Source organism: Oncorhynchus gorbuscha, unplaced genomic scaffold (assembly GCF_021184085.1).
Source record: "Oncorhynchus gorbuscha isolate QuinsamMale2020 ecotype Even-year unplaced genomic scaffold, OgorEven_v1.0 Un_scaffold_1775, whole genome shotgun sequence".
NCBI classification, from domain to species: Eukaryota; Metazoa; Chordata; class Actinopteri; order Salmoniformes; family Salmonidae; genus Oncorhynchus; species Oncorhynchus gorbuscha.
The window spans coordinates 26796-39201 of NW_025744904.1; the positions used below are offsets into that span (position 1 = coordinate 26796).

The window sequence follows — 12406 nt, forward strand, 5'->3', positions numbered from 1 at the left end:
TCTTATATACAGTATTATACAGAGCCGTGAGTGCCTGGTGCTCCCAGAGCAGAGTGCCTGGTGCTCCTCTATCATATACAGTATTATACAGAGCCGTGAGTGCCTGGTGCTCCCTTCTATCTTATATACAGTATTATACAGAGCCGTCTATCTTATATACAGTATTATACAGAGCCGTGAGTGCCTGGTGCTCCCTTCTTCATCTTATATACAGTATTATACAGAGCCGTGAGTGCCTGGTGCTCCCATTCTATCTTATATACAGTATTATACAGAGCCGTGAGTGCCTGGTGCTCCCTTCTATCTTATATACAGTATTATACAGAGCCGTGAGTGCCTGGTGCTCCCTTCTATCTTATACACAGTATTATACAGAGCCGTGAGTGCCTGGTGCTCCATCCATTCTATCTTATATACACATATTATACAGAGCATCGTTCAGTGCCTGGTGCTCCATTCTATCTTATACATATTGGACATCCACAGAGCCAGGAATGCCTGGTGCTCCCTTCTATCTTATACAGCGCTAGTGAACCTCAGACCTGGTTTGGAAACAACCGATGAAGCAATAGCTCACGACACAACGCCTCTCCATGTTTATTTATTTATTTCACCTTTATTTAACCGGGTAGGCAAGTTGAGAATTCAAGTTCACTCATTTACAATTGCGACCTGGCCAAGATAAAGCAAAGCAGTTCGACAGATACAACGACACAGAGTTACACATGGAGTAAAACAAACATACAGTCAATAATACAGTATAAACAAGTCTATATACAATGTGAGCAAATGAGGTGAGAAGGGAGGTAAAGGCAGTTTGGACAATTGCTTTAGTGAAATGCAATGGACATAGCAAGTAAAACACTGGAATGGTGTTTTAGCCTGACATCCATTCATTCAGTGTCCATTGCTAGCCTGGACATCCATTCATGTGTACACTGATTTAGCCTGGACATCCATTCATTCAGCCTGGACATCCATTGCAGCCTGGACATCCATTCATTCAGCCTGGACATCCATTGCAGCCTGGACATCCATTCATTCAGCCTGGACATCCATTGCAGCCTGGACATCCATTGCAGCCTGGACATCCATTGCAGCCTGGACATCCATTGCACACATCCATTGCTTTCAGCCTGGACATCCATTGGACACCTGGACATCCATTGCACACTACATCCATTGCATGTCCATTTTAACATCCATTGCTGTAACATCCATTGCTTTAGCCTGACATCCATTTTTTGGACATCCATGTATTGCCTGGACATCCATTTTTAGCCTGGACATCCATTCATGCCTGTCATCCATTCATTCAGGATCCATTCAGCCTGGACATCCATTGCTTTAGCCTGTACATCCATTCATTCAGCCTGTCCATTCATTCAGCCTGGGCATCCATTCATTCAAATCCATTGCTTTAGGACCTGGACATTTCAGGACATCCATTCTTTCAGCCTGGACATCCATTGCCCTGGACCCATTGTTTGCCTGACATCCATTCATTCTGGACATCCATTGCTTTAGCCTGGACATCCATTCATTCAGCCTGGACATCCATTTTGCCTGGACATCCATTCATTCTCCACATCCATTCAGCCTGGACATCCATTCATTCAGCCTGGACATCCATTCATTCAGGCTGGACATCCATTCATTCAGCCTGTACATCCATTCATTCAGCCTGTACATCCATTCATTCAGCCTGGACATCCATTCAGCCTGGACATCCATTCATTCAGCAGCCTGTTTAGCATCCATTCATTTAGCCTGGACATCCATTCATTCCATTGCCTTAGCCTGACATCCATTGCTTTAGCCTGGACATCCATTGCTTTAGCCTGGACATCCATTCATTCAGCCTGGACATCCATTCATTCAGCCTGGACATCCATTCATTCAGCCTGGACATCCATTCATTCAGCCTGGACATCCATTCATTCAGCCTGTACATCCATTCATTCAGCCTGGACATACATTCATTCAGCCTGTACATCCATTCATTCAGCCTGGACATCCATTGCTTTAGCCTGTCCACATCCATTCATTCAGCCTGTACATCCATTCATTAGCAGCCTGTACATCCATTGCTTTAGCCTGTACATCCATTAATTCAGCCTGTACATCCATTCATTCAGCCTGTACATCCATTCATTCAGCCTGGACATACATTCATTCAGCCTGTACATCCATTCATTCAGCCTGGACATACATTCATTCAGCCTGGACATCCATTGCTTTAGCCTGGACATCCATTGCTTTAGCCTGGACATCCATTCATTCAGCCTGTACATCCATTGCTTTAGCCTGGACATCCATTGCTTTAGCCTGGACATCCATTCATTCAGCCTGGACATCCATTGCTTTAGCCTGGACATCCATTGCTTTAGCCTGGACATCCATTCATTCAGCCTGTACATCCATTGCTTTAGCCTGGACATTCATTCAGCCTGGACATCCATTGCTTTAGCCTGGACATCCATTCATTCAGCCTGGACATCCATTGCTTTAGCCTGGACATCCATTGCTTTAGCCTGGACATCCATTCATTCAGCCTGGACATCCATTGGACATCCATCTTTAGCCTGGACATCCATTCATTCAGCCTGGACATCCATTGCTTTAGCCTGGACATCCATTCATTCAGCCTGGACATCCATTGCTTTAGCCTGGACATCCATTCATTCAGCCTGGACATCCATTGCTTTAGCCTGGACATCCATTGCTTTAGCCTGGACATCCATTGCTTTAGCCTGGACATCCATTGCTTTAGCCTGGACATCCATTGCTTTAGCCTGGACATCCATTGCTTTAGCCTGGACATCCATTGCTTTAGCCTGGACATCCATTGCTTTAGCCTGGACATCCATTCATTCAGCCTGGACATCCATTGCTTTAGCCTGGACATCCATTGCATCCATTAGCCTGGACATCCATTCATTCAGCCTGGACATCCATTCATTCAGCCTGGACATCCATTCATTCAGCCTGGACATCCATTGCTTTAGCCTGTACATCCATTCATTCAGCCTGTACATCCATTGCTTTAGCCTGTACATCCATTCATTCAGCCTGTACATCCATTCATTCAGCCTGTACATCCATTCATTCAGCCTGGACATCCATTCATTCAGCCTGGACATCCATTCATTCCAGCCTGGACATCCATTCATTCAGCCTGGACATCCATTGCTTTATTGCTTTAGCCTGGACATCCATTGCTTTAGCCTGGACATCCATTCATTCAGCCTGGACATCCATTGCTTTAGCCTGGACATCCATTGCTTTAGCCTGGACATCCATTCATTCAGCCTGGACATCCATTGCTTTAGCCTGGACATCCATTGCTTTAGCCTGGACATCCATTCATTCAGCCTGGACATCCATTGCTTTAGCCTGGACATCCATTCATTCAGCCTGGACATCCATTGCTTTAGCCTGGACATCCATTCATCCATTGCAGCCTGGACATCCATTGCTTTCCATTGCCTGGACATCCATTGCTTTAGCCTGGACATCCATTCATTCAGCCTGGACATCCATTGCTTTAGCCTGGACATCCATTCATTCCAGCCTGGACATCCATTGCTTTAGCCTGGACATCCATTCCATTCATTCAGCCTGGACATCCATTGCTTTAGCCTGGACATCCATTCATTCAGCCTGGACATCCATTGCTTTAGCCTGGACATCCATTGCTTTAGCCTGGACATCCATTGCTTTAGCCTGGACATCCATTGCTTTAGCCTGGACATCCATTGCTTTAGCCTGGACATCCATTGCTTTAGCCTGGACATCCATTGCTTTAGCCTGGACATCCATTGCTTTAGCCTGGACATCCATTCATTCAGCCTGGACATCCATTGCTTTAGCCTGGACATCCATTGCTTTAGCCTGGACATCCATTCATTCAGCCTGGACATCCATTCATTCAGCCTGGACATCCATTCATTCAGCCTGGACATCCATTCATTTAGCCTGGACATCCATTCATTCAGCCTGGACATCCATTGCTTTAGCCTGGACATCCATTGCTTTAGCCTGGACATCCATTGCTTTAGCCTGGTTATTTCTAAGCATTTCTTATTTGTTTTTGTATTTTATTTAACTAGGAAAGTCAGCTAAGAACAAATTCTTATTTACAATGACTGCCTACCCCGGCCAAACCCTTTACGTCACTGGGCCAATTGTGCGCCGCCCTACGGGACTCCCATTCATGGCTGGTTGTGATACAGCCTGGACTCGAACCTATAGACATATCGGTCCTGGATGGCAGGAAGCTCGGCCCCTGTGATGTGCTGGGCCGTACGCACTGCCCTCTGAAGCGCCTTGCGGTCGGATGCAGAGCAGTTTCCGTACCAAGCGGTGTTGCAGCCAGTCAAGATGCTCTCAGTGGTGCAGCTGTAGAACTTTGAGAGGATCTGAGGGCCCAGATCCTTTCAGCCTGCTGAGGGGGAAGAGGTGTTGTTGTGCCCTCTTAAGGACTGTGTTAGTTTGTGTGGACCATGATATATCCTTGGTGATGTGAACACAGAGGAACTTGAACCCTACACCACTACAGCCCCGTTGAAGTGGAGTCGTGCGAGTCCACGCAGTTGTGGGTGAAGGTAGTATAGGAGGGACTAAGCTTGCACCATTGAGGGGCCCCCGTGTTGAGGGGGAGTATGTGTTGTTCTCTACCCTCACTACCTGGGGGCGGCCCGTCAGGAAGTCCAGGGTCCAGTTGTAGAGGGAGGTGTTCAGTCCCAGGGTCCTTAGCTAAGTGATGAACGTGGAGGGGACTATGGTGTTGAACGCTGAGCTGTTGTCAATGAATATCATTTTCACATAGGTGTTCCTTTTGTCCAGGTGGGAAAAGCCAGCAGCATACAACCCTGCATACCACTGCTGGCTTGCTTCTGAAGCTAAGCAGAGTTGGTCCTGGTCAGTTCCTGGATGGGAGACCAGATGTTGCTGGAAGTGGTGTTGGAGGGCCAGTAGGAGGCACTCTTTCCTCTGGTCTAAAAAATATCCCAATACCCCAGGGCAGTGATTGGGGACACTGTCCTGTGTAGGGTGCCGTCTTTCTGATGGGACGTTAAACGGGTGTCCTGACTCTCTGAGGTCATTAAAGATCCCATGGCACTTATCATAAGAGTAGGGGTGTTAACCCTGGGGTCCTGGCTAAATTCCCAATCTGGCCCTCGAACCATCAATGTCACCTAATAATCCCCAGTTTACACTTGGCTCATTCATCCACCTCCTCCTCTCCCCTGTAACTATTCCCCAGGTCGTTGCTGTAAATGAGAACGTGTCTCAGTCAACTTACCTGATAAAATAACGGATCAATAAAATAAAAAGGCCAGTGTGGAGGGTAATAGAGATTGAGTCGTCTGTGGATCTGTTGGGGAGGTATGTGAACTGGACTGGATCCAGGAGATTGAGTCGTCTGTGGATCTGTTGGGGAGGTATGTGAACTGGACTGGATCCAGGAGATTGAGTCGTGTGTGGATCTGTTGGGAAGGTATGTGAACTGGACTGGATCCAGGAGATTGAGTCGTGTGTGGATCTGTTGGGAAGGTATGTGAACTGGACTGGATCCAGGAGATTGAGTCGTCTGTGGATCTGTTGGGGAGGTATGTGAACTGGACTGGATCCAGGAGATTGAGTCGTCTGTGGACCTGTTGGGAAGGTATGTGAACTGGACTGGATCCAGGGTGTCTGGGATGATGGTGTTGATGTGAGCCATGACCAGCCTCTCAGACCAGTGTCTACATTCAGTTCAGTCAAAAGTTTGGACATATGACATTATGTATGTATGTATGTATGTATGTATGTATGTATGTATGTATGTATGTATGTATGTATGTATGTATGTATGTATGTATGTATGTATGTATGTATGTATGTATGTATGTATGTATGTATGTATGTATGTATGTATGTATGTATGTATGTATGTATGTATGTATACACACAGTACCAGTCAACAGTTTGGACACACCTCATTCCAGGGTTTTTCTTTATTTGTACTATTTTGTACATTGTAGAATAACAGTGAAAACATCAACACTATGAAATAACACATGTAGTAACCAAAAAGTGTTAAACGAATCAAAATATATTTGAGATTTTTCAAAGGAGCTACTCTTTGCCTTGAGGACAGTTTTAAACACTCTTGGCATTCTCTCAACCAGCTTCATGAGGTGGAATGCATTTCAGTTGACATAAAAATCACTTCCAAACCAAATGGTATTAACGATATAAGATCTTACTCGGAAGTATTTAGTGAATTGCTCGATATGCGCATCGAGCGCAGCCTTGACTCTCCTTTAGAACGCAGCAGGTAATCTCGCGATAACAGCACAGATCTCGTTCTAGGAAAGGAGGGAGTTCGAAGTTATGCTAGCTAGCTGTTGTTACTATCTATAACTACCTAACTAGTCAACTTTTTTAAACGTCAAGTTCCAAGGTAAGATCTGATCAAACTGTATAATACATTCTATAACGTGTCCATTATGATTTAATAGTCGGATTATTTGCCGATCAACATGTGTCGACAATTTGCCGATTGAGCTTGCTAGCTAACGTTAGCTAACTAGGGGTTCGAGACGTCTAGGTAACCAACGTTAACTATCATAGAGAAGTTGTTGTGATCACATTATTTATGTTCATCGACTACGACGTGTGACTCGTCCATCCTTAAAATAACCGAGTAAATCCATAGTTATTAGGCAACCCTGGTAGCAGGTTATAGCATGGCTAGTTGGTTACTCGTTCACGTTAGTAGCTCTGGTCATTGGCGTTACATGCGGCTTCATCTTTCCAATTGTGCAAAGTCACTAAAGTACCGACCAACTTGTTTCTCTTGTATGCGCATTTCAAACATCATGTCGCGACTTTCGGACACTTTTTATTTTTTATTTAACCCCAGACTAGCTTTGCGCATGTGTCGGATCAGCAGTACGAGTTGTGCATCCGACGTAAACTTTTTATTTCTTTATTTAACTAAACCCTAACCCGGAAGACGTTGGGCCAATTATGATACAGCCTGGAATCGAACCAGGGTCTGTAGTGACGCCTGTAGTACTGAGATGCAGTGCCTTAAACTGCTGCGCCACTCTGGAGCTAGCTAACATGCTAACATCTTCTTGCCCACCAGAGATAGTCGCCCCAAAATGCTCGTTGACCATGGACATAGCCTCCTATGTCACATAGGAATATGAAGCTACTGAAAATGTTGCCAGCTAATTACCCTCTCTGTTCTAGCGCAGTAGGCTTGTAAAAAAAATAAACAGTTGACCACCATGGACATCGTAGCTCCTGTAAATATTGGTCTCTCTCTCTCTTATAGAAGCTACAGCAACCTTGTAAACAGTTGACCACCATGGACATCGTAGCTCCTGTAAATATTGGTCTCTCTCTCTTATAGAAGCTACATCAACCTTGTAAACAGTCGACCACTATGGACATTGAGGATGACACGACGGTGTTCTCCACTCTGAAGTCCTTTAAGAGTTTCATCTCTCTTCCGGACACGTCTCGGAACCAGGGAGAACCCGCCCCGGTGCAGAGCCACGTCCTACAGAACCAGTACCTGCAGAGATTACAGGTGGGTGGAGTAGGACAGACCCACGTCCTACAGAACCAGTACCTGCAGAGATTACAGGTGGGTGGAGTAGGACAGACACACACAGAGCCACGTCCTACAGAACCAGTACCTGCAGAGATTACAGGTGGGTGGAGTAGGACAGACACACACAGACCCACGTCCTACAGAACCAGTACCTGCAGAGATTACAGGTGGGTGGAGTAGGACAGACCCACACAGACCCACGTCCTACAGAACCAGTACCTGCAGAGATTACAGGTGGGTGGAGTAGGACAGATACACACAGACCCACGTCCTACAGAACCAGTACCTGCAGAGATTACAGGTGGGTGGAGTAGGACAGACACACAGAGCCACGTCCTACAGAACCAGTACCTACAGAACCATTACCTACAGAACCAGTACCTACAGGGATACCAGGTGGGTGGAGTAGGACAGACACACAGAGCCACGTCCTACAGAACCAGTACCTGCAGAGATTACAGGTGGGTGGAGTAGGACAGACCCACGTCCTACAGAACCAGTACCTACAGAACCAGTACCTACAGAACCAGTACCTACAGAACCATTACCTACAGAACCAGTACCTACAGAGATACCAGGTGGGTGGAGTAGGACAGACACACAGAGCCACGTCCTACAGAACCAGTACCTGCAGAGATTACAGGTGGGTGGAGTAGGACAGACCCACACAGACCCACGTCCTACAGAACCAGTACCTGCAGAGATTACAGGTGGGTGGATTCTACGTAGGACAGACAAGCACTCTACAGACCCACAGATTACAGGTGGGTGGACAGAACCAGTACCTGAACAGAGATTACAGGTGGGTGGAGTAGGACAGACCCACACAGAGCCATGTCCTACAGAACCAGTACATACAGAACCAGTATTTAGAGGACAGAGGTGGTGGGACTGTGACACATTGTGTTGTTGTGAATGACCAGAGACTGCAGAGAGAAGGTTCAGTCTGAAACCTGTGTATGTAAGACACAGGAAGTGACCCGTGTGTCTCTGTGTGTAGTTGCTGGAGGCAGCAGAGAAGGTTCAGTCTGAAACCTGTGTATGTAAGAGCACAGGAAGTGACCCGTGTGTCTCTGTGTGTAGTTGCTGGAGGCAGCAGAGAAGGTTCAGTCTGAAACCTGTGTATGTAAGACACAGGAAGTGACCCGTGTGTCTCTGTGTGTAGTTGCTGGAGGCAGCAGAGAAGGTTCAGTCTAAGACCCAGCTGATCCAGATGGACCAGGAGAAGAGACAGATGGAGATCAGTCACAAGAGAGCACGCATCGAACTGGAGAAGAACGCTACGCTGAGCGCTAGGGACTTTGAGGTATGTAACACACACACCTGGAGGTAACACACACACACACCTGGAGGTAACACACACACACACACACACCTGGAGGTAACACACACACACACACACACCTGGAGGTAACACACACACACCTGGAGGTAACACACACACACCTGGAGGTAACACACACACACCTGGAGGTAACACACACACACCTGGAGGTAACACACACACACCTGGAGGTAACACACACACACCTGGAGGTAACACACACACACCTGGAGGTAACGCACACACACCTGGAGGTAACGCACACACACCTGGAGGTAACGCACACACACCTGGAGGTAACGCACACACACCTGGAGGTAACGCACACACACCTGGAGGTAACGCACACACACCTGGAGGTAACACACACACACCTGGAGGTAACACACACACACCTGGAGGTAACACACACACACCTGGAGGTAACACACACACACACCTGGAGGTAACACACACACACCTGGAGGTAACACACACACACACACCTGGAGGTAACACACACACACACACCTGGAGGTAACACACACACACACACCTGGAGGTAACACACACACACACACCTGGAGGTAACACACACACACACACCTGGAGGTAACACACACACACACACCTGGAGGTAACACACACACACACACACACCTGGAGGTAACACACACACACACACACACACCTGGAGGTAACACACACACACACACACACCTGGAGGTAACACACACACACACACACCTGGAGGTAACACACACACACACACACCTGGAGGTAACACACACACACACACACCTGGAGGTAACACACACACACACACACACCTGGAGGTAACACACACACACACACACACACCTGGAGGTAACACACACACACACACACACACCTGGAGGTAACACACACACACACACACACACCTGGAGGTAACACACACACACACACCTGGAGGTAACACACACACACACACCTGGAGTATTCTGTGTTCATATTCTGTGTTCTGTGTTCTGACTTCTATGGCCCACGTTCTAATTGTTCCCAGCGTGAGGTGGACCGTAACCAGGACCTGCTGGGACGAATCAGACGCCTGGAAGAGAGGGAGGCGGAGTCTAGCCAGAGCCTATCGGAAAAGGCAGAGGCAAACCGTGCTCTACATCGGACCCTGGAGTCTCTCAACAGGAGGGTGGAGGAGAGGGATGGATGGCTCAACACCTCTAACCAGGTACACCTGTAACAGAGATCAGATTATACCATGAAATCACTCCTCTAACCAGGTTCACCTGTAACAGAGATCAGATTATACCATGAAATCACTCCTCTAACCAGGTTCACCTGTAACAGAGATCAGATTATACCATAAAATCACTCCTCTAACCAGGTACACCTGTAACAGAGATCAGATTATACCATAAAATCACTCCTCTAACCAGGTACACCTGTAACAGAGATCAGATTACACCATAAAATCACTCCTCTAACCAGGTACACCTGTAACAGAGATCAGATTATACCATAAAATCACTCCTCTAACCAGGTACACCTGTAACAGAGATCAGATTATACCATAAAATCACTCCTCTAACCAGGTACACCTGTAACAGAGATCAGATTATACCATAAAATCACTCCTCTAACCAGGTACACCTGTAACAGAGATCAGATTATACCATAAAATCACTCCTCTAACCAGGTACACCTGTAACAGAGATCAGATTATACCATAAAATCACTCCTCTAACCAGGTACACCTGTAACAGAGATCAGATTATAGCATAAAATCACTCCTCTAACCAGGTACACCTGTAACAGAGATCAGATTATACCATAAAATCACTCCTCTAACCAGGTTCACCTGTAACAGAGATCAGATTATACCATAAAATCACTCCTCTAACCAGGTTCACCTGTAACAGAGATCAGATTATACCATGAAATCACTCCTCTAACCAGGTTCACCTGTAACAGAGATCAGATTATACCATGAAATCACTCCTCTAACCAGGTTCACCTGTAACAGATCAGATTATACCATAAAATCACTCCTCTAACCAGGTACACCTGTAACAGAGATCTGATTATACCATAAAATCACTCCTCTAACCAGGTACACCTGTAACAGTTCAGATTACACCATAAAATCACTCCTCTAACCAGGTTCACCTGTAACAGAGATCAGATTATACCATAAAATCACTCCTCTAACCAGGTACACCTGTAACAGAGATCAGATTATAGCATAAAATCACTCCTCTAACCAGGTACACCTGTAACAGAGATCAGATTCTACCATAAAATCACTCCTCTAACCAGGTTCACCTGTAACAGAGATCAGATTATACCATAAAATCACTCCTCTAACCAGGTTCACCTGTAACAGAGATCAGATTATACCATGAAATCACTCCTCTAACCAGGTTCACCTGTAACAGAGATCAGATTATACCATGAAATCACTCCTCTAACCAGGTTCACCTGTAACAGATCAGATTATACCATAAAATCACTCCTCTAACCAGGTACACCTGTAACAGAGATCTGATTATACCATAAAATCACTCCTCTAACCAGGTACACCTGTAACAGTTCAGATTACACCATAAAATCACTCCTCTAACCAGGTACACCTGTAACAGAGATCAGATTATACCATAAAATCACTCCTCTAACCAGGTTCACCTGTAACAGAGATCAGATTATACCATAAAATCACTCCTCTAACCAGGTTCACCTGTAACAGAGATCAGATTATACCATAAAATCACTCCTCTAACCAGGTACACCTGTAACAGAGATCAGATTATACCATAAAATCACTCCTCTAACCAGGTACACCTGTAACAGAGATCAGATTATACCATAAAATCACTCCTCTAACCAGGTTCACCTGTAACAGAGATCAGATTATACCATAAAATCACTCCTCTAACCAGGTTCACCTGTAACAGAGATCAGATTATACCATGAAATCACTCCTCTAACCAGGTTCACCTGTAACAGATCAGATTATACCATAAAATCACTCCTCTAACCAGGTACACCTGTAACAGAGATCAGATTATACCATAAAATCACTCCTCTAACCAGGTACACCTGTAACAGTTCAGATTACACCATAAAATCACTCCTCTAACCAGGTACACCTGTAACAGAGATCAGATTATACCATAAAATCACTCCTCTAACCAGGTACACCTGTAACAGAGATCAGATTATACCATAAAATCACTCCTCTAACCAGGTACACCTGTAACAGAGATCAGATTATACCATAAAATCACTCCTCTAACCAGGTACACCTGTAACAGAGATCAGATTATACCATAAAATCACTCCTCTAACCAGGTTCACCTGTAACAGAGATCAGATTATACCATAAAATCACTCCTCTAACCAGGTTCACCTGTAACAGAGATCAGATTATACCATAAAATCACTCCTCTAACCAGGTTCACCTGTAACAGAGATCAGATTATACCATAAAATCA

At 45.7% G+C, this 12406-nt stretch overlaps 1 pseudogene; it reads left to right on the forward strand.

Moving 5' to 3' along the window:
* The first annotated feature begins 6300 nt into the window (after nucleotides 1-6300).
* The window catches only part of LOC124017317, a 69086-nt pseudogene continuing 62980 nt past the window's right edge, over nucleotides 6301-12406 (forward strand).